Source organism: Ranitomeya variabilis, chromosome 2, assembly GCF_051348905.1.
Source record: "Ranitomeya variabilis isolate aRanVar5 chromosome 2, aRanVar5.hap1, whole genome shotgun sequence".
Lineage (NCBI taxonomy): Eukaryota > Metazoa > Chordata > Amphibia > Anura > Dendrobatidae > Ranitomeya > Ranitomeya variabilis.
In genome coordinates, this window is record NC_135233.1 from 1,028,966,053 (window position 1) to 1,028,993,478 (window position 27,426).

The following is a 27,426-nucleotide window of genomic DNA, read 5'->3' on the forward strand; positions in this document are numbered from 1 at the left end:
GCAAACAAAGGTTATTCCACAAAATATTAAACTTAGGGGTTGAATAATAATTGACCCACACTTTTATGTTTAAAATTTATAAAAATTTAACTGAGCAACAAAACTTTTTGGTTTGTAAGATTTATGCATCTGTTAATAAATCCTGCTCTTGTTTGAAGTTTGAAGGCTCTAACTTATTTGCATCTTATTAAACCTGCTAAATCTGCAGGGGGTTGAATACTACTTGTAGGCACTGTATATGCCCACTTTTCAGTTGTTATGTGCGTAGGTTGCCCAGAATACCGACAGGCGTGTTGGAGCTGGTATTCTGCGTGTCAGTGCAGCGCCCCAGAGTCCTGGTCGTTGCAGTACTGATGCTCTGCCGCTAAGGGGGGCTATGGTACGTCTGATGGCACTGAAGGAGTTCTTCTGACCAGGTATCACAGTCACCAATACACTTCACAGTCTGGCCTCCAGGGGGAGCTAAGGGTGCTATGTATTAGGCCACTCCTCACAATCTGGTAAAACTGGGGGCTAGGCAGAAAGTTAGTTAGAAGCTGACTGGGAATCGAGCAGGCAACACCCTGTGGCAGAGGGTGTTGCGGGGAGAGACTCAGGGGGGTCCCTGTCAGGGGTGGGATCCTAACAGAGGCCTAGCGAACAGAGAGAACATAACGGGACCGCGCCTGCACGAGATAGCGGCGGTACCCCAAGAAAGGACAAGAAGCGAGGTTCATTGTGCTGAGTGAGAAACGAGATCAACGCAACAAGGAGAAATACCAGTAGGAGTCGTGCTGTAAGACGAGGCAACATCCTACTGAGGCGCGTAGCCGGTGGCCGGAACGCCGAGGAAGTACTAGGCTCCAAGCAATACTTCAAACCTACGGCAGGACAGTCAGCTATAGGTGGGCTGTCTCACACAAATCACCTACGAAGACACAGGGGGCAACAATAGGAGAGGGGCGACGCTAGGGTCCCGGAAGAACCCCGAGCCTACCCGTCATACGGGTGCGTCCTAGCCATATCATCTGGGGGACGAAGCAGAACATCATAATCGAGTTGTGAGGGAACTTCAGAAACAGACACAACAGTTGTGGGGACTATCCCGTAAGCACAGCAGGGGAGGACCACAACACACAAGCGCTAGAAGGTAGGCACAGATTTCCACCTGCAAAGGGAACTCTGGAGGTGCCATCGGACTGGCCGGACTTGCGCAGCCCGGTTAACCGTATTCCGGACTGAGGATCCTGGGACCTTCAGTAAAGAGGTAAAGAGACTGCAACCTGGTGTCCTCGTTATTTACTGCGACCTGCACCGCACCACCACAACATCATCACCATTCCCTCCACCTTTATTGTACGCCCCTCAGCAGGGTCACGGACCGAGTCCAGCCACCGTGACAACCCCAGAACAGAGACTCAGAGGCCCAGTACCGGGTACCCCTCGGCCCTGCGACAGTGGGGGCGCTACAACTTGGCGTCACGAACAGGATCTACTTAAGCCTGAAGAATCAGGTCATGTGTGCCTTGGAACTGTGATTTATTGTGCTTGGACTGTGACTTATTGCAAATACTGTGGATTTCCACTTGCCGCCAAGGGTTCCCGCCAAAACCGCCGCCATTACAGCGCTAAGGAGAGCGCAGGAGAAGAAGAAGGGCGTGGAAGTGGGCGTGAACAAGCTGAAGAGCGCGAAAGACAATGGCCGCCCAGTCTAAATATATCGGCCCCTTAAGGACGTGTCCGTCAGCAGCCGAGATCCGCCTCCTGATCCTCAATGGTGGGCAGAGACAAAGAAAACGAAACTGCCCACGGAGGAGAGAGCGGGAAAAGGACCAGGAAGAAGAAGTCAGCGACATGGAGGACGCCATGGCCAGCCACCTGGAGCCGGAGCGTGGGGTAGGCGCAGAGGACTCCCCCAGCTACCCGGAGGGGCACCGCAACCAGGCCTCCACCGCTGATATTGACTTCCTGCAGGCCGGAGTGGATGAGCTCAGCGACCAACTCCGGCGGACGCAGCTGAGCACTGAGGCCGGGTGGGAGAAGACCTTCATTGGGAGCCTCACCAGACGTCTGTCGGCAGCCTCGTCTGGTCCGGAGCAGGAAAGAAGTTCCAGCGCTCCGAAGCCAGAAAGCAAGGCCCTGCCGGAAAGCGAGATGCCGCAAACGGAGATGACAACGCTGCAGCGCAAGGCCCTGCAACCAGCGTTCCAGATCCCAGCGGGGACGGAGCAGATCGGCTCCGGAGGGGCCGCATCTGAAGCAGGTATGAAGGACGACCCTGCCCTGACGACCGACACCACTCCAGTGACTGCTAGTGCCACAGCTGCTGACTCCGTTCCAGTGACTGATCTTGCAGCAGCCGCTATCTCTGCTGCAGCAAATGCCCATACTCAAGCTGCGCGGACCTTCATCGCTGCGCATGATTTAACCGTACATGAAAGACGGATTGACGGCGTGTGTCCAGCACTGGGTGTAACCCTGGACCTCACTTTTCCCAGGCCAAGAAGGGTTAAGTGCCAGGCGCAGCCCTGGAAGCCGTCCAACTAAACCTCGGAGAACCGAAGATTGTAAATAGTTAACTGTTCCCTGCTGTTTTGCTGCTAATACCCGACTAGGGTTATTCTTAAAGGGATCCCTTCGTTTACCCGGGATCCCTATTGCTTTTTATTTTTGCTTTTATTTTCATTTTTGCTTTTGTTCCACAATGTTACAGAGACTACCGGATCATGAACACTGCATGATTACAAACTCCTTGTAAATAGTTTGCACCTTCTTAAAGGTGCCCTCTACTGGTTTTATAAAAGAAAGGACTCTTTGCGAAGAAATTGTTCCTGGAAGCAGTACCGGAGTCCTTGCTGCGTACGGACTTGCAGCTTTAGAAGTTGCACTACCTCATAGAGACTTGGTTCCTTCTTAAAGGGAACGTTCATCGATAGCACTTAAAGAATGATGATGCTTTAAAAGAGAGTATTAATAATGCTTACGTATAAAAAGTTATATGTAGTGAGCTAGTTAATTGTGAGAAATGTTTAATGATGTGTCAGAGAATGAGGACAGGAAGTGAACCCATACGGGGTTAGTCGGTGAATCCTCCTAGGAGCCATACAGAGATGGCTCGGTGATCTTGAACTGAGAGATGGATGATATGTTCTATACTGTGTATAGTGGCAGAAAGGCAGTAGGCCCGGGCTGAAAGTGGCGGTCCTGCAACAGAACGAGAGGCAGTAGGCCTGGGGCAGATAGACAGGCGGTCCTGCAGATGTAAAGGTGGAAAATGAAGAAAAAGTTGATTAGCCTTATAATGTTTAATAAGAAGGTCTTTAGTGGATTCAGCGTGTATCTCCTTAAAGGCAATGTTAAATTATTGTTCAGAAATTGCACTAAGTAGAATACCCGTTGGATAAGCAAAGTTATTTATAGTATGTTATTTAAAATATTTAACCAGGTTTGTAACGTTCAAGTGTCCTCACCTCCCATAAAGGGAAGCTCTGTTCAAACTTTCTTATTGTTATTGCATTTCCAAAATTGTATGTCTTTTTGCTGACATGTATTGTTGTTTTCTTCCCAGTCCAGGAGTACTGGATTTAACCGGGGGGAGTGCAGCGCCCCAGAGTCCTGGTCGTTGCAGTACTGATGCTCCGCCGCTAAGGGAGGCTATGGTACGTCTGATGGCACTGAAGGAGTTCTTCTGACCAGGTATCACAGTCACCAATACACTTCACAGTCTGGCCTCCAGGGGGAGCTAAGGGTGCTATGTATTAGGCCACTCCTCACAATCTGGTAAAACTGGGGGTTAGGCAGAAAGTTAGTTAGAAGCTGACTGGGAATCAAGCAGGCAACACCCTGTGGCAGAGGGTGTTGCGGGGAGAGACTCAGGGGGGTCCCTGTCAGGGGTGGGATCCTGACAGAGGCCTAGCGAACAGAGAGAACGTTATGGGACCGTGCCTGCAGGAGATAGCGGCGGTACCCCAAGAAAGGACAAGAAGCGAGGTTCATTGTGCTGAGTGAGAAACGAGATCAACGCAACAAGGAGAAATACCAGTAGGAGTTGTGCTGTAAGACGAGGCAACATCCTACTGAGGCGCGTAGCCGGTGGCCGGAACGCCGAGGAAGTACTAGGCTCCAAGCAATACTTCAAACCTACGGCAGGACAGTCAGCTATAGGCGGGCTGTCTCACACAAATCACCTACGAAGACACAGGGGGCAACAATAGGAGAGGGGCGACGCTAGGGTCCCGGAAGAACTCCGAGCCTACCCGTCATACGGGTGCGTCCTAGCCATATCATCTGGGAGACGAAGCAGAACATCATAATCGAGTTGTGAGGGAACTTCAGAAACAGACACAACAGTTGTGGGGACTATCCCGTAAGCACAGCAGGGGAGGACCACAACACACAAGCGCTAGAAGGTAGGCACAGATTTCCACCTGCAAAGGGAACTCTGGAGGTGCCATCGGACCGGCCGGACTTGCGCAGCCCGGTTAACCGTATTCCAGACTGAGGATCCTGGGACCTTCAGTAAAGAGGTAAAGAGACTGCAACCTGGTGTCCTCGTTATTTACTGCGACCTGCACCGCACCACCACAACATCATCACCATTCCCTCCACCTTTATTGTACGCCCCTCAGCAGGGTCACGGACCGGGTCTAGCCACCGTGACAACCCCAGAACAGAGACTCAGAGGCCCGGTACCGGGTACCCCTCGGCCCTGCGACAGTGGGGGCGCTACATCAGCATGTGCATTGTGGAGTTTCAGTGCATGGTGATGTCGCACATCAGTTAACGAGCTGGCTCTTGCATAGCTCTGCTAGAGTGGCTGCAGCTGTAGACAACTTGCAGAAATGGGCGCTGATGAAGGCTTACCTTGACGAGAAGGTCTGGCAAATCCAGATAAGTTTTCAGAAACCATTGAACCACCAAATTGGTATGTGAGCCAAGCATGGTACATGTGTGAGCTTGCCAAGCTTCATAGCCACCACCAGGTTACTGCCATCATACACGACCATGCCTGGTTGAAGGTTCAGCAGCAAGAGCAAACAGAACTGTCTGGTCTGTTATTCCTTTCCATAATTCTGCTGTGGTGTGCGGTTTGTCTCCTAGACAAATTAGCTTCAGCAGAGCCTGTTGCCGCTTCGCTGAGGCAGTGCTGCAGAGCTTCCAGCTTCTGGCTAATGTGGATGACATCCTCTGAGATAAATCGGAGATGGAGGATAAAGAGGAGATGGAGGTGGTGCAGGTACTGGTGTAGGAGGCAAAGGAAACCCTCATCAAAGTAGGGCCAGCAGTCCTCAGTGTCAGTAGCACATGTTCCGTACCATGGTGGAATTCGGCCCTGGCTGCCATAATGTTCACCCAGTGTGCCATCAATGAAATGTAGCATTCCTTGCCACAAGCGCTTGTCCATGTGTCGGTCATTAACTGTACAATCCCAGTGGCTGTTTGTAAGGGCATGGGTGATGTTCCTGGACATATGATGGTACAAAGGTGGGACACCACACCAGGAGAAAAAGTGGCGACTGGGGACCGAGTACCAAGCCTAAATGGTGATATTTCCATGGCATGTAGCCTGGAAATGTGCTCGTTTAGCATTTGGGCCTTTAGGTGGGTGGCTGGGAACTTTCTTTTTCATTTCAAGGCCTGGGGTAGGGACAGCTGAACGGTGTGCATGGACAAGTTTTTGTCAGTACCTGATCATGGTGCCTCAGAATGTGCAAGGACAGGTGCAGGGCGGGAAGCATGTGCTCCAGTATCATGGACAGGGGATTGGGAAGAATCTAGCAGTGGAAGAGGCAGTGGACCCAGGCGTTCAGCCCACCAATTCAGGTGATTAGATGACATGTGCCTGATCATGCTGGTGGTAGTTAGGCTCTTAGTGGTCAGGTCTCTGCTGATCTTGGCATGGCACAGGTTGCAAATGACCATTTTTTGTCTCCAAACTTTCTTTAAAAAACTCCCGGACTGGGGAACATCTAAATCTTTGAAGGAGAAATTAATGAATGCCAGTGCTCTGTGGAACAGTTGCCCGCCTTCTCCCTCTGGTCACCCCACTGCCTCTTCTTGCCAGTTTTGGTGCTGCCAACCCTCCCTGTTAATGCTGCTGGCCTTGCTGTGCATTACATCTTGACAAGTTGGGTCACTGACTCCATCATCCACCACTTTGTCTTCCACCTCCGCAACCTGGTCCTCCTGACTTGGTAACTTGACAACAACTTGACTTATCAGCAACTGTATCTCATCATCATCTACCACCTTTGACACAATTTGCCATTCCTCACAGTCATCTTTTTGTGGCCGTGACTGCACTAAGTTTTGTGCATCACTAAACAGCATCTACTGTTCTTCTTTGAACAAGCAGGGCCACAAGAGGCCACAATAAAGAAATTAAGTTGTAAAGAGCTCCTCGGAGTGTCCTAATGTGGGATCACTGGTCTCCCGGGACTCAACATGGTGGGAGGAAGGAGAATCAGGTGACGTGTAAGTGATCTAGGCTGTTGGCTGGTGAGACTGGACAACTGGATGTGTGATATTAAAAACTCCACCGACTGACCTGCATCAGTGTTGGGCGTGTTACACAGTGGAGGTAATTCTCGGGATGTATTGTTGGTGTACATTCCCTCTACCGCGTCATCATGGGATGTTTCCTTTACACCAAGGATAGTGCTGTGGCCGCCCTCCCCCATTTGAATGCAAATGTACAGGGGCATCCCCTCACATAAGTGTTCAACTTAGACAAATTGTGTGATATGTGTACCACACTTTTTCCTTTCACTCAACTTTCCATTAATATGCTTGGACACAGCACTCTGTGAACAGCCAGATTCTTTTGCAATGACCTTTGTGGCTTACCCTCCTTGTGGTGTGTCTCAATGACTGCCTTCTGGACATCTGTCAAGTCAGCAGTCTTCCCCATGATTGTGGAGCTTACTGAATCTAACGGACCTTTTTAAACGCTTAGGAAGCCTTAGCAGGTGTTTTTTGTTAATAATTCTAATTTATTTAAATTACTTTTGAGTTTTCATTGGCTGTAAGCCATTCTGATCAACATTAACAGAAATAAACACTTGAAATAGATGTTTGTGATGACTCTATAAATTATGAGTTTCACTTTCTATATTGAAGAACTGAAATAAATTAACTTTTTGATTATATTGTAATTTTGTAAGAAGCACCTGTATATGATAACTATAGTCTATCAGATATCTGTGTGATTTGAGTATGACATTTAACACGTGTAAAATGGATGTTACGGGGTTACCACAACAGAGTGGAGCCAGAAGACCGCAGAGTCTGAAAAGTGTGCTGAAAAGAAGCACATCACCTTCTTTTAAGTGGTGTTAATTTCTTTAGGCAGGACAAGGGTTAATTGGCCATGCTGGGAGATCTAGGAGTCTGAGCTCTCAGCTGAGCTTGGTTAGCCACTCCTATCCCCTATATAATGTAGGTCCTGATTGAAACACATTGTCAGAGCTAGCTTATGCAGCATGGCTTGGAGGAGAGGTGTTTTGGTGGTTTTATGAGTAGGAGTTTGTAGGAGTTATCTGTGACTGTTGCGTGGTTTGTAAATGTGATAATTCCCTTCCCTCCTCTTACTTTGTTTTTCCCCATCCTCCACTCCCTGGTGCATTCCTCTATTATATGTGAGTGAATATTTGTATGCCTGGTATTTTCAGTTATCCTTGTTTATGTTGCCTTGTTCGTTGGGTTGGTGTACTGCAGTGCATGGCAGTGCCCATCTTCCCTGGGTGGGGGAAGAGAACAGACAGAGGGCTGGTTCAGGAGATAAGGCAAGGGTGGAGGCCCCGGCAGCTTCACCTTCAGAAGTATCCCCAGGAATAGGACGAGCTAGGGCGCCCCCTTGTGTTAGGGACAGGAAAGGAGCCCCTGGTCCCGAGTCACCCGATCGGTTGCCACAGTGGCATTGCCTTCCTCAGGGGGGGTGATGCCATGCCTGGAAGCAAAGAGTGGTCCCCTTACCAGCTGATATCCGCATCCAACACCTTTCCTGACTCCAGACCAGAACGGGAAGCTCTAACCCGGTTTTCAGGGGAACTTCCCTATAAGTTCTGGTTTGGAGGCAGAGTTAGTCAGTTTAGTTTCAGTTTCAGTCAGAGAGCAGATAGTGAAGGAGGAAGAGGCAAGAAGTGAGGAGAATCTGGGGGATAGGAGCTGTGACTGAGCTCACCCCGGGACTAAGCGCCGAAGACTGGACACTGGAGTCCATGTTTGTGTGGGAACTTCAGGCCCCGCAACCAAATCCGGAGGACTGGAGTTTGCAGGTCTCCAGGCCCCAGCTGACACCCGAAGGCACAGCAGCAAACGAGAGTCGCCACGAGGGAGTGACACCTGGAACAAGCTCAAGCTGCCTGCCATGCGGGTAGTGTTTCACTTAGTGGACAGACTGAGAGAGGGACTTGAGGAGAACTAAAGCACCAAGCACCCAGAGAACAGTGCAGTAGGAAGGCCTCCAACCCCACCAGGCTAGGTGGACTCTGAATTGCTTCCAGGCTGCCAGAATCTCCATCACCAGCTGTGACTTGTGCCCCAGACTGCACCTTCAACCTGGGATTAAAGGTAAAGCAAACTGCAACACTTGTGTCCTCTAGTTATTCCCGCACCTCAGTCCTGGACCCTCAGTCCTGCACCCTAACGTCCACAAGTCCCTTACAGAACTGCACCGGTAGCCCTAGGGCCCCGCTCCACCTGAGGGGAACAGAACCATCCCAGCTGCATCACCATTGGCCCCAGCAGTCTCCTTAAGCAGAGTTAACCATTTATAGCCGAACACCACAGGTGGTGTCACGAACAATCCCCCTTTCGCTATACAAACTTTATTCACATTTCCACCATCATCCATTTTCTATTCTCCATCCTTTTAATTGCGTGCCCAGGGCCATGAACCGGGTCAGTGCTGCCATGACCATCCCTTTAAGAGCCGTGCGACCTGGTTCCCCACGGCCCTAACCGATGTTACAAATGGACAGCTGGAAGGTTTATAAATAAATTGAAGTGCAACAAGCAGAAAATAAGTAGGTAAATATAGAATAACAGAAAAAAAAAAATAAATATATATATATATATAAAAAAATTATTAAAAATTAAAATTAAAATAAAGTAAAAATAAAAAATATGAATGAAATGGCAATGAAAAAATGGTAGGGAAACTATAAACTGCAGAAAAGGGTAGAGGGGTGATTCAAATTATTCATGGCCTCAAGGACAGAAGACCAACACCTGGTCTTAACGATTTTGTGAAGAAGAAAAGAATAAGCTAAGATGACAATTGGATTACGTTTACGGTAGGGATTAGGGTTGTGGTTAGGGTTATAGTTGGCAGTAGGGTTAGGGGTGTGTTGGGGTTAGGGGTATGTTGGGGTTAGGTGTGTGGTTAGGGTTGGATTTAGGGTTAGGGGCGTGCTCGGGTTAGGGGTGAGGTTAGGGTTGGGATTAGGGTTAGGGGTGTGTTGGGGTTAGGGTTGGAGTTAGAATTGGGGGGTTTCCACTGTTTAGGCACATAAGGGGCTTTCCAAACGCGACATGGCGTCCGATCTCAATTCCAGACAATTCTGCATTGAAAAAGCAAAACACTGCTCCTTCCCTTCCGAGCTCTGCCGTGCGCCCAAACATTGGTTTACCCCCACATATGGGGTATCAGCGTACTCAGGACAAATTGGACAACAACTTTTGCAGTCCAATTTCTCCTGTTACCCTAGGGAAAATAGAAATCTGGGGGCTAAAAATCATTTTTGTGGGAAAAAAAATGATTTTTTTATTTTCGCAGTTCTGCATTATAAACTGTAGTGAAACACTCGGGGGTTCAAAGTTCTCACAACACATCTAAATTAGTTCCTTGGGGGTCTAGTTTACAATATGTGGTCACTTATGGTTTTTTTATTGTTTAGGTACATTAGAACGGTGGTTCTCCCCCACATATGGGGTATCAGCGTACTCAGGACAAATTGCACAACAACTTTTGGGGTCCAATTTCTCCTGTTACCCTTGAGAAGATACAAAACTGGGGGCTAAAAAAAATCATTTTTGTGGATTTTTTTTTTAATTTTCACGGCTCTACGTTATAAACTGTAGTGAAACACTTGGGGGTTCAAAGTTTTCACAACACATCTAGATAAGTTATTTGGTGGCCTGCTTTCCAATATGGGGTCACTTGTGGGGGTTTCCACTGTTTAGGCACATCAGTGACCCTCCAAACGTGACATGGCATCTGATTTCAATTCCAGTCAATTTTGCATTGAAAAGTCAAATGGCGCTCCTTCCCTTCCGAGCTCTGCCATGCGCCCAAACAGTGGTTTACCCCCTCATATGGGGTATCAGCGTACTCAGGACAAATTGCACAACTTTTGGTATCCAATATCTCCTGTTACCCCTGGGAAAATAAAAGATTGGGGCGAAAATATCATTTTTGTGAAAAAATATGATTTTTTTTTTCAGCTCTACATTATAAACTTCTGTGAAGCACTTGGGGGTTCAAAGTGCTCACCACACATCTATATAATTTCGTTAGGGGGTACTTTCCAAAATGATGTCACTTGTGGGGGTTTCCACTTTTTAGGCACATTAGGGGCTCTCCAAACACCACATGGCGTCCTATCTCAATTCCAGCCAATTTTGCATTGAAAAGTCAAATGGCGCTCTTTCCCTTCTGAGCTCTGCCATGCGCCCAAACAGTGGTTCCCCCCCACATATAGGGTATCTGCATACTCAGGACAAATTGTAAATCAACTTTTGGAGTCCAATTTCTCCTGTTACCCTTTGTAAAATAAAACAAATTGGATCTGAAATATTTTTTTGGTGAAAAAAAGTTGAATGTTTATTTTTTTTTAAACATTCCAAAACTTTCTGTGAAGGGTTAATAAATTTCTTGAATGTGGTTTTGAGCACCTTGAGGGGTGCAGTTTTTAGAATGGTGTCACTTTGGGTATTTTCTATCATATAGACCCCTCAAAGTGACTTTAAAGGGACACTGTCACCCCCTCCAGCCGTTATAAACTAAAAGAACCACGTTGTGCAGCAGTAATGCTGCATTCTAACAATGTGGCTCTTTTAGTTTTTGTTGCTGTTATTCTCAAAATAAAGCGTTTTATAATTTTGCCCAAATACCTATCTTTATACCTGGAGGCAGGTCTTTGAAGCGCCCAACTGCCGTCAGGCATCTCTTCTGCGCCCCCTGAGCGATGTTTTCCTCTGAAATCCGGCGCCTGCGCTGTGCTTTTCTGCCTGGGGCAGGCGCATTGAGCATTGGCCGTCATAGCTGAGATGCCGGGTTCCGGACTACGCCTGTGCCGTGCCTAGGAATCGCAGCCCCGCACTGTGCATAATGCATAACACACTGCAGGGTGGGGATTCAGTAGCAGGGTGGCCACACTGCCCGCACAGGCGCAGGCCGGAACCCGGCATCTGAGCTATGATGGCCAATGCTCAATGCGCCTGCCCCAGGTAGAAGAGCACAGCGCAGGCGCCGGATTTCAGAGGAAAACATCGCTGAGGGGGCGGCAACCAGCGCCGTAGAAGAGATGACTGACGGCAGTTTGGCGCTTCAAAGACCTGCCTCCAGGTATAAAGAAAGGTATTTGGGCAAAATTATAAAACGCTTTATTTTGAGAATAACAGCAACAAAAACTAAAAGAGCCACATTGTTAGAATGCAGCATTACTGCTGCACAACGTGGTTCTTTTAGTTTATAACGGCTGGAGGGGGTGACAGTGTCCCTTTAAATGTGATGTGGTCCCTAAAAAAATGGTGTTGTAAAAATGAGAAATCGCTGGTCAACTTTTAACCCTTATAACGTCCTAACAAAAACAAATTTTGGTTCCAAAATAGTGCTGATGTAAAGTAGACATGTGGGAAATGTTACTTATTAAGTATTTTGTGTGACATATCTCTGATTTAAGGGCATGAAAATTCAAAGTTGGAAAATTGCGAAATTTTTGCCAAATTTCCGTTGATTTCACAAATAAACGCAAGTAATATCAAGGAAATTTTACCACTAACATGAAGAACGATATGTCACGAGAAAACATTGTCAGAATTACCAGGACCCATGCAAGCATTCCAGAGTTATAACCTCATAAAGGGACAATGGTCAGAATTGTAAAAATTGACCCACTCATTAACATGTAAACCACCCTTGGGGATTAAGGGGTTAAATTGCATTACTGCATTAGAAATATGAAAAATTGAGAATGCTTAGCACATAAATTGGCCAATTCATGTGTACCTGGCAGCCACGGTAAGGCGTTTCTCGTTGCCAGGACCTAATGCCAATCCTCTCTTAGACAGTTTGCATCTCTCTTGGAACCTAATGTGAATCCTCTTCACGCTAAAATCTACACTCACTGGCCACTTTATTAGGTACACCTGTCCAACTTCTTGTTAACACTTAATTTCTAATCAGCCAATCACATGGCGGCAACTCAGTGCATTTAGGCATGTAGACATGGTCAAGACAATCTCCTGCAGTTCAAACCGAGCATCAGTATGGGGAAGAAAGGTGATTTGAGTGCCTTTGAACGTGGCATGGTTGTTGGTGCCAGAAGGGCTGGTCTGAGTATTTCAGAAACTGCTGATCTACTGGGATTTTCACGCACAACCATCTCTAGGGTTTACAGAGAATGGCCCGAAAAAGAAAAAAAATCCAGTGAGCGGCAGTTCTGTGGGCGGAAATGCCTTGTTGATGCCAGAGGTCAGAGGAGAATGGGCAGACTGGTTCGAGCTGATAGAAAGGCAACAGTGACTCAAATCGCCACCTGTTACAACCAAGGTAGGCCTAAGAGCATCTCTGAACGCACAGTGCGTCGAACTTTGAGGCAGATGGGCTACAGCAGCAGAAGACCACACCGGGTACCACTCCTTTCAGCTAAGAACAGGAAACTGAGGCTACAATTTGCACAAGCTCATCGAAATTGGACAGTAGAAGATTGGAAAAACGTTGCTTGGTCTGATGAGTCTCGATTTCTGCTGCGACATTCGGATGGTAGGGTCAGAATTTGGCGTAAACAACATGAAAGCATGGATCCATCCTGCCTTGTATGGAGCATCTTTGGGATGTGCAGCCGACAAATCTGCGGCAACTGTGTGATGCCATCATGTCAATATGGACCAAAATCTCTGAGGAATGCTTCCAGCACCTTGTTGAATCTATGCCACGAAGAATTGAGGCAGTTCTGAAGGCAAAAGGGGTCCAACCCGTTACTAGCATGGTGTACCTAATAAAGTGGCCGGTGAGTGTATATCTGTATGGAGGGAAACTATTCTGTGCTCCAAACAGGATAAAAACCAAAAACCACCATGGCAGAGAATGTGCAAAAAAAGATATATATTTATTTAGAACTATTTTGACAATAGAACAACATATAGATAATGTGCATGTATCAAGATATGTATAAAAAATAATAATTAAAAAAAATATATATATTATTATTAAAAATATTAAAAATACATTTCTGTATATAGAACAGACCAATTTTGCATATAGCGGATAAGGTAAACAGGATTTAAATATGTATCTCCTTTATATAATATTTCCCCTAGGAATTAGAAGCACCACTCATACGAAATGAAAAAAAAATTAATACATATATCTATATATATATATATATATATATATATATATATATATATATATATATATATATATAGGTAAAAAGGGGAAATTTAAAATTCCGCAAATATTTATATACTAGCTGTACTACCCGGCTTCGCCCGGGTTAATGACTGCTGTTAGCAAAATAGAATGTGATAACAAAAATTTATTCTGCACACAAAAACCACAAAACAAATAGATAGAAATGTAATTATTAAAAGGCAAAAACTAAGCTAATAGAAGAATTTCACAACATATATTAGCTTTGTTATACTGAGAATGTCTTTGTTGCCTATATTAACCAATCAGAGCTCAGATTAATTAACTGTAGCAAAATAGAAGCTGAGCTGTGATTGGTTGCTATTGGCAGCCTGATAAATCCCCAGCCAACAGTAAGCCCTCCCCCCGGCAGTATATATTAGCTCACACATACACATAATAGACAGGTCATGTGACTGACAGCTGCCGTATTTCCTATATGGTACATTTGTTGCTTTTGTAGTTTGTCTGCTTATTAATCAGATTTTTATTTTTGAAGGACAATACCAGACTTGTGTGTGTTTTAGGGTGAGTTTCATGTGTCAAGTTGTGTGTGGCGACATGCATGTAGCGACTTTTGTGAGATGAGTTTTGTGTGGCGACATGCGTGTAGCAACTTTTTGTGTGTCGAGTTGCATGTGACAGGTTAGTGTAGCAAGTTGTGTGCAGTAAGATTTGTGCATGGCGAGTTTTGCGCGTGGCGAGTTTTATGTGTGGTGCGTTTTGAGTATGTGCAAGTTTTGTGTGAGGCAACTTTTGCATGTGGTGCAACTTTTGTACATGTGGCAATTTTTCTGTGTGTGCAAGTTTTGCATGAGGTGAGTTTTCCATGAGGTGAGTTTTGCACGTGTGGCGAGTTTTGCGTGAGCCTAGTTTTGCATATGGCGAGTTTTGCGCGTGGCGAGTTTTGAGTGGTGACTTTTGTGTTTTGACTTTTATGTGGCGAGGTTGGTGTGTGTGTGGTGAAATGTGTGCTGAGGGTCGTATATGTGTTCAAGCACCTGGTAGTGTGTGGCGCATTTTGTGTTTGTGTTCATATCCCCGTGTGTGGTGAGTATCCCATGTCGGGGCCCCACCTTAGCAACTGTACGGTATATACTCTTTGGCGCCATCGCTCTCATTCTTTAAGTCCCCATTGTTCACATCTGGCAGCTGTCAATTTTCCTCCAACACTTTTCCCTTCACTTTTTCCCCATTATGTAGATAGGGGCAAAATTGTTTGGTGAATTGGAACGCGTGGGGTTAAAATTTCACCTCACAACATAGCCTATGACGCTCTCGGGGTCCAGATGTGTGACTGTTTTTGTTTATACAAAAATAGTGAATTTATTTGGTAACTCTATATAATACCATTGGGCATCACTCTTTGTGTCTATCTAATATCTGTATGAAGGGGTAGGATCCTGCTGCAATTAAAAACGGCTGAGGTGCACACTTTGCAATTTTGCCTGTGGAATTTTCTGTGCAGATTCTGCATCTCTTGGCAGAAAACGCAGGTAAAAATCTGTGCGTTTTTGATGCGGGTTTTAATGTGTTTTTTTTCATGTGGATTTGTATGTGTTTTTGCAAGCTAAATAAGACTGCTACGACCCATAACCGTTTACTCCCATTAAGTGACACCAACAAATTATCAAAATTGAAGACTTTATTGGGAAATATAGGCATAAAATTTCCATCTTTTAACTTTGGGTAAATATTTGGTCGCAGCTTATAAACTCAGGCAATATCTGCCAACAAATTTGGGTGTAGGGAGATTTACTGCCTTCCGGACTCCCGGGCAGGTATCTTCACCACCAACAAAACTCCACCCTTACGCAGCTGCAACTGAAACAAAACCATAACAAAAGGGGAGGGAGGGCGGGAAACAGGTCCGGGTCCAGGGATCGGATGAGCTATCAGCACTTCCTGGTGCCAGAAGCAGAGGATAAGCCCCGCCCCCTCTGCGGGGAGTTAACCCCATATCCCATTTTGGACTCACTAAATGGGAGATCTGCTTTTAACACAGGGGGAAGGCGCAGCAGTCAGGGGACAGCGGCGTAAGCCGCAGTGTCCCAAAGACTGCTACGACCCATAACCGTTTACTCCCATTAAGTGACACCAACAAATTATCAAAATTGAAGACTTTATTGGGAAATATAGGCATAAAATTTCCATCTTTTAACTTTGGGTAAATATTTGGTCGCAGCTTATAAACTCAGGCAATATCTGCCAACAAATTTGGGTGTAGGGAGATTTACTGCCTTCCAGACTCCCGGGCAGGTATCTTCACCACCAACAAAACTCCACCCTTACGCCAAGGAGGAGCGAATACAGAGAGCTGCGACCCCCCAAACGAAAGCATAGCCTGTACGACACCTTCACGAAGCCCATTGAGGAAGATATCCAAACCCGCCTCGTACGAATGAACTCCGTCTGAAATAAGAAAACCGGAATTATCTCCCTCCAGACGATGGTGCCTTACCACTACACCATTCTTAAATTTCACGAAGCGCGATATCCTCTGATTCAAAGAGCGTCTGGATCTCTCCATAGCATCCAATTCCCTGGCACCCCGCCACACCAGTTTCGGGATAACTTCGGACCAGATTAGTCGCATCAGCAGGAAAAACTCGGGAATTTGTCCATATCAGATCTGATAAGCGTAAGCAGCTCGGCAAGTGGAAACGAAGCCAGGTCATTTCCTCCAGCATGGATAACCACAATGGCGGGAGATGAAGACCCCCTTGTAATGTGAGCGACCTCCGGCAGCACTTGGGACCACGTCAGACCTCTCATACCACGCCATATCACATCGACATCAACAAAAACCAAGGATCGCCCTCCTGGGTACAATTCAGCACGACGAGCTGCCCAATAGATGTATGAGAGACCCACTATCCAGACACTGGGTCACACTCCATCTAGGAAGTAAAGTATACAATTAGCCAACATATAATAACCAAAACACTAACGATAACTTCTCCGATTTGTATCTGGAGCTGCTTCTATATTATTGTTAGACAAAACAAAACCAAAACCAAAAATAAAATTATTTTTAATTATAACACTAAGTCAGGCTTGATATATCTGGCAAAACAGCGGGATATCCATCTGCCCACCCTTTGAATCTCTGATTCAAATAAACCCGCCCTGGAAGCTTCAGACGCTGCATCTATACGAAAAAAATGAGTCCCAAATTCTGCTGCAGGAATACCCAAAAAGAAGACAACGCACGTCTCAATATGGCTAAGAATTGGCCCGACACTAGAGGGAGACCACTCGCATGCATGAAAAATTGATCACCATCCTTTCTCACCTGCAAGTAGTTCTTGACTAACGTTCACGGACAAACGTCCTTATTGATGGCAAATATCGGGAACCACGTCCCCAGACCTCCTGATCAGTTTTAGATTTACATATCCTGATCCTGAGATTGTAACAAATCAATACGTCATCACGCCTCAGTCCACCCGGTTTATTTAGGGCCGTGGGAAAGATCTCACTGACCCGCATGGCCCCAAAAAAACGCCAGTTCGAAAGCCGCTGATGTAAGTGCAGCTTCATAGTTATAATCGCAAACTGATACCGTGGATTTAACCAAGCTAATTAGCAAATCAAAGGAGATAGGACGCCTATTGTCGCAGTGCATTATCCACTCGGAGCCAACCTTTCAATAGCTGGCTGACTAAAAAAAAAGAAAAATGTTTTGTGAAATCCGACCATTCTCGCAATCTAAAATGGAAGGCTAACGCAGACACACGGTTGCGCGCTATCGCACCCGATACTCCCTTGGCATGCAATTTGGATAGAAATGCCATGGTCACCTGCATCCGAACATCATCAGAAGACCCCACCGGCTTTCCGTCTGCTAAAAACCACCACTCCTCCCACGCCTTACCATAGGCTCTCCAGGTCGACGGAGCTACCGATGAGCGTATTAGCGGCATCAGGTCCCCAGGACATCCCAGATCGAATGTGGGCAATCCACCTCCTCCAAACGCTCCTGAAGAAGCAAATCCCGTAGGTCCTGTGAATAAATCGCAGTTACTAACTCTGGAACAGTCTCATTGTTATCAGGAAATGTATTAGATTTAAACCAAACATTAAACATTAAACATTTTAATACTATGGATCTGATCAGGTACAAAAACCAAAATTAAGGAAATGCTAGGTAGCTGATGGCATGCGCCCCTCCAACGGTTTCAAGGTGTAAGCGGATCCGCATGTTGGCCAATAGTGGGCCCCATAGTTCCATGACAAGCGCAACGGGAAAAGGTCAATCAAGGTTGGGTCACCGTTACACTCCTTGGAATCCAGGAAGCAGGCCATTGGCCGGAGCATATTTGGCAGCCGAAACGAACACTGAAACCCGTGTGGCCTGACGCTGCAAACAACAAACCCATATCAACGGTTGAACACTCTGTCTCCTGAAAGCAAGTCCTACCATTGTAATTGCTGAGAAACATCTTCCATGTGTTTAAATCAGAAAGTAACTGGGCCGTGATCCTGAATCTGTGATGACGTTGTTTCACTCCTCTCGTGGCAAAGGTCAATCTGCGAAAAAAATATCCTGCCCGCTGGCATGAACCTGCATGCAAAATTTAGTGAGCCAAGAAGTGACTGCATTTGCGTCAATGTGACTTTGCCAACCGAAATGCATCCATTAATGAGGTCCAGCGATTTGTTGATTTTTTTTTTTTTTTTTTTTTGGCAATCTAAATTCCATGGCGACCGTGTCGATTACAAACCCAAGGAATGTGATCACTGATACTGGCCCTATCGTCTTCTCGGGGAAAAATGGGACCCCAAAGTATGTCATGGCATCTTTGAATTGTGCCAGTGCTGTGGAACAGACGTCTGAGTCGGCTGGGCCAACTATCAAAAATGATCAAGGTAATGAGTAATGGCGGTTAGCCGAGTGATCTCGCGGGCAACCCATTCTAAAAATTCGCTGAATAATTCAACATAAAAAACAGGAAATTGAGCAACCCATGGGAAGACGCGTTGTAATAGTAAAAAATCCTCAAATTTGGCTCCAAGTAATTGGCAGCAATCCGGGTGAACCGGAAGTAGACGGAAAGCGGATTCTATGTCTGACTTGGCCATAAGGGCCCCCGAACCAGCATTTCTGACTAAATCCACCGCTTTATCGCAGGATATATAAGTAATGGCTGAGTCCTCACTGAGTATGCCGTCGTTGGCCGACGTACCCTTGGGGTAGGACAGGTGGTGAATCAACCGGTACTTGCCTGATTCCTATTTGGGAACCATGCCTAGGGGTGAAACACGCAAATTAGGGAAAGGAGGTGTCTTAAAAGGACCGCGGAAGCGACCCAACCCGATTTCCGTACCCAATTTCTCCGCTAACATGTTGGGTAACTCCCTAGCTGATTGTAAATTTGGGGCTGACTGCGACTCAAGGGACCAGTTAAACGGGATGAAAAAACCATAGGAAAAACCGAACCGCAGTTGCGCGGCAGCCGACTTATTGGGGTATTTGTCCAGCCACGACCCCATTCTTTCCACGTTCACTGGCGTCGGTAACCTCACCTGTAGAGGTTTTTTTTGGGGGGGTTAGCTTTTTGGGGCCGAACACTCGTGCTTATATTTGCAGAGCCCGTAGAACTTACAGTGGGGATTATAGATGCTGACTAAGTATATAAAAAACTCAGAGCACCTCGCCGGGTGCTTCTCCGCCATAACACGTCCTAGGAGGACAGATTTGTTCCTTGATGGCGCTGTCCTAGTGAGCCCCTAACGGAGGGACACCACAAAACAGCCTATCCTTATAAACATTCGGGCGAGGAGGGAGGGGCTGCCTACACGATCCTGACAGTTGTAGTATTTTTGGGGTTAACATAAATCCTATTCCCTGTGGCCGCATTGGCTACTGTGTCTGCAAAGATGGTGTTGGTTCTCTCCCCCCCCCAAGCCCCAACAAAGGATACTCACCAATTGATGCACCAACCTCCGAACGGCTTGTGTCCCGTGCCACGGGAGTCATCGAACCTTGACGCTCCATGCGATGTTTTGGACCTAGGACGAGAAGACTCCTGCCTGCGCGACCTGCTTGAAAAAATGCCTGATGACGAAGGCGAGCGCCAACGCGACGCTCTAGAATGCTTACTGCGCCGGCTGGACCTGGATCGATACGAACGCCGCTTGCTGTCAGAACGACCGCGCTTCCTATGTCTATTCCTGCGGTGCCCTCTGGGGGATGACGATGATGACGATGATGATCTGCGCGCGGAGCGGATGCCCGCACTCTGTCTGTTATCCAGAGCCAGGGTGCCAGCCCCTGAATTGGGGGACGAACACCGGTTGCCATCAGCGATAGCGACGCTGGGGGGTTCTGATGTTCGGCTACCACCGCCTGAGAGGGAGCTAATTGCCCACCCGGTATTTGCGAGTACGGGGTACTAAAAATGAGCGGGTAGGATGGAAACTGTGACTCTCCCCCTATACTATACTGGGAATATACGCTATGCTGTCCGGGCGCTGATAATATGCGATGTGAACCCACATTCGGCTGCACTGGGGCTGCCGTCTCCCTGCCCCTGTCAGTATTGGCCATAACTTCCCCCATGTCCCTAGAAAGTGGTGGGATGCCCCCCTGCAGAGCCTCAATCTCCCTTTCTGCAGAACCTGCATCCTGTGAGGAAACAGACGTTCCCTGGGCTCCCCCCATGCTGTTACCAAGTAAGATTGCAGTGCAAGGTAATAACGCTGGCACTTGCAGGCCTGCACCCCTTCCTACTGTAACTGGGGCAGCAGGGGCTAAACTAATGTGAGTGTCACGCAGCGCCGATCCCTGCACCTCCCCCACCTGATGTACGACGCTGCTTCCCGCCGTGCTAAAGCGCCTGGCGCCCGAGTCAGAAGAAGAGCGCGCACGCGAATTGCGCGCGCTCTTCTTTGAATGTAATGGCGGGCTCAGCCGTGCCGGAGGCCGGGTGGCTCTGCGAGAGCGCCGGCCCTCCGGCGGCACCGCCGTCGCCATGGCAGAGAAGGAGTCGCTCCCGGTCAGCAATGCTGCTAACCAAGCGCTACCTTCCCTGCTAATTCCGTCCCTCACCGCTTCTCCCAGCGGGTCCATGATGCCGGCTGCCCTCACAGGTCCGGGTCCAGGGATCGGATGAGCTATCAGCACTTCCTGGTGCCAGAAGCAGAGGATAAGCCCCGCCCCCTCTGCGGGGAGTTAACCCCATATCCCATTTTGGACTCACTAAATGGGAGATCTGCTTTTAACACAGGGGGAAGGCGCAGCAGTCAGGGGACAGCGGCGTAAGCCGCAGTGTCCCAAAAGATCTATTATTTAACACAAAAAAAAGAATTGTGATGTCATTTCTTGCCCAACCTCTTCATTTACATACTCCATTGAACAATAATGTTTACACACACAGATAGATAGATAGATGATAGATCTATAGATAGATAGATCTATAGATAGATCTATCTATAGATCTATGTATCTATCTATCTACAGTATCTATCTATCTATCTATGTATCTGTCTTTCTGTCTGTCTGTCTATCTATAGATCTATCATCTATCTATCTACCTATCTATTATCTATCTATAGATCTATCAATATGTCTATCTATCTACTAGATGGTGGCCCAATTCTAACGCATCGGGTATTCTAGAATATGCATGTCCACGTAGTATATTGCACAGCCCACTTAGTATATTGCCCAACCACGTAGTATATTGCCCATCCACGTAGTATATTGCCCAGTTACGTAGTATATTGCCCAGTTACCAGTTACGTAGTATATTGGCCAGTGACGTTGTATACAGCACAGAGCCACGTAATATATTGCCCAGCCACGTAGTATATTGGCCAGTCACGTAGAATATTGCCCAGCTACGTAGTATATTGCCCAGCCACATATGTCACAGGTTAAAAAATAAAAAATAAACATATACTCACCCTCCGAGGGCCCCTTGTAGTTCTTCCGGTCCCAGGGTTGGTATGAGCGCAGGACCTGTGATGATGTCGCGGTCACATGACCGTGACGTTATGGCAGGTCCTTCTCGCGCCTGCACGAGAAAGACCTGCCATGACGTCACGGTCACATGACCGTGACGTCATGGCAGGTCCTTCTCGCGCAGGCGCGCAGGACCTGTGATGACGTTGCGATCACATGACCGTGACGTCATGGCAGGTCCTTCTCGCGCAGGCGCACAGGGCCTGTGATGACGTCGCGGTCACATGACCGTGACATCATGGCAGGTCCTTCGCGCATACCATCCTTGCCACCGGAACCTGCCGCTTGCATGGAGCGGGAAAGGCGGCGGAAGGTGAGTATATAATGATTTTTTTATTTTTTTTTATTTTTTTAACATTAGATTTTTTTACTATGGACGCTGCATAGGCAGCATCAATAGTAAAAACTTGGTCACACAGGGTTAATAGCGGCGGTAACGGAGTGAGTTACCCGCGGCATAACGTGGTCTGTTACCGCTGGCATTAACCCTGTGTTAGCGGTGACTGCGTGGAGTATGAGCGGGCACCGGGCACTGACTGCAGGGGAGTAGGGAGGGACTAATCGGACTGTGGCTGTCACTGATTGGTCGTGGCAGCCATGACAGGTAGCTGGCGAGACCAATCAGTGACTTGGATTCCATGACAGACAGAGGCCACGACCAATGAATATCCGGGCCAGACAGACAGACGGAAGTACCCCTTAGACAATTATATAGTAGATAGTTTTTTTTTTATATTTAGCTATTGGATGTTGGCTGCATCCAGCCTAATTTTGCACTCCTCCCATTGACCTGCAGGTGGCCATAATCAGCTCTACTTGCCCATAAATTGTAGGCTAAACCAAGGAGTAGACAAGAGTGTCCAAAATTGTAGGTTGCTAGCCCAAGAGAAGGCATGTGCAGTAGAGCAGGGACCCATCAGAGGGAGGTCACCTTGCCGTCGTTGATGGTCATACATGAATTGGCCAATTTATGCGCTAAGAAGCTTCTTTTTCATTCATTTCCGAAAGTTTAAAACATTTTTTGGAAAAAATGTTTTTAGTAGTAAAATCTAGATTATATGTTATGTTATGTTATGTTAGGCCGGGGTCACACTTGCGAGAAAGTCGCACGAGTCTCGCACCCCAATACCCGGCACTGCCGCCGGCACTTGGAACCGCAGCATTCAACTGCATAGAAATACATGCAGGCGCACACTCCGGCCCCGAGTAGAGGCGTCAGTGCTGGGTATTGAGGTGCGAAACTCGTGTGAGTTTCTCGCAAGTGTGACCCCGGCCTTAAACACAATATCTGTTTAATTTAAAAAAAAATTGAAATAAAAAAATGGCGTGGACTCCCGCTCAATTTTCTGCGCCAGAGAGGGAAAGCCAGCGACTGGGGGCAGATGTTTATAGCCTAGGAAAGGGTTAATACCCATGGATCTTCCCAGGCTATGAATCTCAGCCTGCAGCTGTATATTTAGCCTTTACTGGCTATTAAAATAGGGGGACCCCCCCAAAAACGACATGAGTCCCCCTATAAGTGTTAGCCAGAAAAGGCTATGCAGACAGCTGCAGGGTGATATTTATAGCCCAGGAAGGGGCCATGGATATTGCCCCCTTGGCTACAAACACTAGCACACAGCCGCCCCAGAAATGGTGCATATCTAAAATGCGCCAATTCCGGCACATAGCCTCTCTCTTCCCACTGTCACACACCGTCTCCGCCCACACACACAGTCTCCGCCCACACTTAGCCCACACACTCCTTCCGATCTGCAGCGTTTCTCGCATGTACATCCACAGCAAATTCGCAGATCGTTTTTAAACCTACGGTTTTGCTGCGGATTTGCCTGACACAATGGTAGTCAATGGGTGCAGAAATGCTGCAGATCCGCAAAAAGAATTGACATGCTGCAGAACATAAAACGCTGCCAATCTGCGCATTTTCGGATCCTTATCAAAATCCGCAACGCACACGCTGCAGATTTGCCTGTGGAACTTTATGCGCAGGTTCTGCATCTCTTGGCAGAAAACGCAGGTAAAAATCTGTGCAGATTTGATGTGTTTTTGAGGCATTTTTTATGTGGATTTGTATGCGTTTTTGTAAGCTAAATAAAGATCTATTATTTAACAAAAAAAAGAATTGTGATGTCATTTCTTGTCCAACCTCATCATTTACATACTCCATTGAAGAATAATGTTTACACACAGAAAGATAGATAGATAGATGATAGATAGATAGATAGATAGATAGATAGATAGATAGGATAGATAGATCTATAGATAGATAATAGATAGATATAGATAGGATAGATAGATCTATAGATAGATAATAGATAGATAATAGATAGATAGATCTATAGATAGATTATTGTACCCCGGAGCCCCTGGAGAGTGGTCAGTGTTGGTTTATTATTTTTATTTTATTTACAGGTGATCAAGGGCTTCAGGGACTAGGTGATTGGTGAGTATGTACTGTATGTTGTATGTACTGTATGTCTGTATGTGTTTATGTGGTTTTTTTTTTACACTTAAACACAGTAGCCAGATGATGGGACTACTACTGTCCCATCATCCGGCTAGCTATCACTGTAGCAGGCATAGCTGGATGGGACTAGTAGTCCCATTGGACGATGCCTGCCTACAGACACACACAGCCCCGCAGACCCACGCACACACACACACACACACACACACAAACACCTGCACACAGACATGCACATCTTCTCTGCACACACAGTATCAGCCCACACTCTGCCCACACACTCTTCCCCCTCCCGATCTGCAGCGTTTCTCGCAGGCACCTCTGCAGCAAATCTGCAGATCTTTTTTAAACCTGCGGTATTGGCTTACACAATAGAAGGCAATGGGTGCAGAAACGCTGCAGTTCCGCAAAAAGAATTGACATGCTGCAGACAATAAAATGCTGCGAATCCGCACGTTTTTTTCCGCAGCATGTGCACAACAATTCTCAATTTCCCATTAACTAACATTGCTTCTGCACTACACTGCGGATCCGCATCAAAATCTGCAACGTGTGCACATAGCCTAAGACAGGATTGGCATTAGGTCCTGCGTCTCTGGAAGGGCATGTTTGCATGTTATAGCGCTACAGAGTGCTGCCTTATTTGTTTGATTGTATTTCAGTTGGTTACTCTAGGTAAGCACCTGTTCAGACTTTATTCATGTTTGGATATGGCGGTCAGTTTTGTGATAGCTGTGTTAGCCTTCTGACTGAGCACTCCAGCCGGAGTCGGGGCTGCCCTGCACTCTGAGTATCAGCCTCCATACATACTGCAGGTGAGGGGGAGGCTTTTTGGACCCCTGTCATGATCATCTGCACAGTAAGTGACTGCCCAGTGGGCGGATAATTGTGCTTAGTGAAGACATTAGCCACAGTCAATATAATGGGATAGACTGGAGAGAGGCCCCTTACACAGCGCTGCTGTGACACCTGTGCCTCAACCCGTCAGCCAATCACAGACTCCGCTTTATGTGCACACCTGTGATTGGCTGCCATTAGATGATGGACAGGTGTCTGCCTTGCCATGTTTTCACACCAGGCCCCAGTGGACAGGTTCATGGTGGACAGGTTCATGGTGGACAGGTTCATGGTGGACAGGTTCATGGTGGACAGGTTCATGGTGGACAGGTTCATGGTGGACGCTCATTTTGTGGCCTTCCTGAGCTGTCCCTGTACAGGTAACCTCTGTGTCCGAGCCCAGAGCCTGGAAGCCTCAGTAATCACCGCATGGCTTCTCTGAGAGAAAACATCACTATGTCCAGCAGGCGGCGCTATCACAGATTGATGCTGCTCCTTGTGAGACTGGACTTGTGAGCAGTGTGCAGCTGTCGGCACTGCAGTATGGGGCACAGGGAGGAGCCCGCTCCTGAGTCCACAGGGTCCCTCATTTCCATGACAGCAGTGCCCCTGCCCCACAGCTGCTGTGTTTAAGCCGTGTCCCGTCCTCTCCGGCCATCACTAGACAGGCAGTCGGGACAGAGGTTGAAGGAGGACGGGCATGGCAGCTGTGTGCAGAGGCAGTGACAGGAAGCTGCTCAGCTCTCACCCTGCTTTGCTGCATCCCCAATATCCTGCTGACCACTCATGGCTGCTGTACTGGGGGCGGGCAGGTGTGAGAAGACCCCCTACTGCTTCTGAAGACCGACACAGCGAAGGTGATTATATCTGTCTGTATACAGTATGTAGCACATGTCAATGTATATAGAGTTTATAATAGTATGAGTATGGTGTATGTAAGTGGGTATATAACTTATATAGAGTGTACATAATAGCATGTAGTGTGCATGACTGTGTATATGGTATACAGAATGTGTAATATTGTGCGCATAACGTATTAAACAGGCTACAGTGTATGAACAGTAAATGTAGTATATGCGGTCTTGATTCAGTACTCATTTGGACCTGGAGGAAGACACCTGTGGTGTCGAAACATGTCGTCCATAAGGGATTGAATGTATGCAATATTGTAATTGAAGAAATCTGGAACTTTTTAATGGATAAATAAAAGGTATATTTTACTCTACCATTGGACTGATCGCTGGAGAAGCAAAAAGTTTTTTCTTTACATGTGTGGATTTGTCCCAATCCGTTTTCCGTGCGAACTGTAACCACAGGTTGGATGTATTCTGGTTTCTTCAAAGCGGTAAGTTGCCAAAAACTCTCTCTCTCTCTCCCTCTCCCTCTCTCTCCCTCTCTCTCTCTCCCCCTCTCCCTCTCTCTCTCTCTCCCTCTCTCCCCCTCTCTCTCTCTCCCCCTCTCTCTCTCTCCCCCTCTCTCTCCATAGTTATTAAGGTTGAAGGAAGACTTTAAGTCCATCTAGTTCAACCCATAGCCTAACCTAACATGCCCTAACATGTTGATCCAGAGGAAGGCAAAAAAAAACCCATGTGGCAAAGAGTAAGCTCCACATTGGGGAAAAAAATTCCTTCCCGACTCCACATACGCCCTATCATGGAATCTAATATATATGACCTGTAACATTATACTTTTCAAGAAAGGCATCCAGTCCCCTCTTAAATTTAAGTAATTAATCACTCATTACAACATCATACGGCAGAGAGTTGCATAGTCTCACTGCTCTTACAGTAAAGAATCCGTGTCTGTTGTTATGCTTAAACCTTCTATCCTCCAGACGTAGAGGATGCCCCCTTGTCCCTGTCTCAGGTCTATGATTAACCCCTTTCTGCCATTGGACGTACTATTCCGTCCATGTGGGGTGGGCCCTAATTCCCAAGGACGGAATAGTACGTCCAGCGTGATCGGCCGCGCTCACGGGGGGAGCGCTGCCGAACGCGGCCGGGTGTCAGCTGCCTATCACAGCTGACATCCGGCACAATGTGCCAGGAGTGGTCACGGAGCGCCCCCGGCACATTAACCCCCGACACACCGCGATCAAACATGATCGCGGTGTGCCGGCGGTACAGGGAAGCATCGCGCAGGGAGGTGGCTCCCTGCGGGCTTCCCTGAGACCCCCGGAGCAACGCGATGTGATCGCGTTGCTGCGAGGGTCTCTTACCTCCTATCCCTGCAGGCCCTGGATCCAAAATGGCCGCGGGGCTGCATCCGGGTCCTGCAGGGACTTCTTCCGGGTGCAGACCAGGCTCTGGTAAGCCTGCAGCACTGGAACTCAGATCGGTGATCTGACAGAGTTCTGTGCAAACTGTCAGATCAGTGATCTGTGATGTCTCCCCCTGGGACAAAGTAAAAAAGTAAAAAAAAAAAATTCCACATGTGTGAAAAAAAAAATTCCTAAATAAATAAATAAAAAAAAAAAATATTATTCCCATAAATACAATTCTTTATCTAAATAAAAAAAAATCAAGCAATAAAAGTACACAT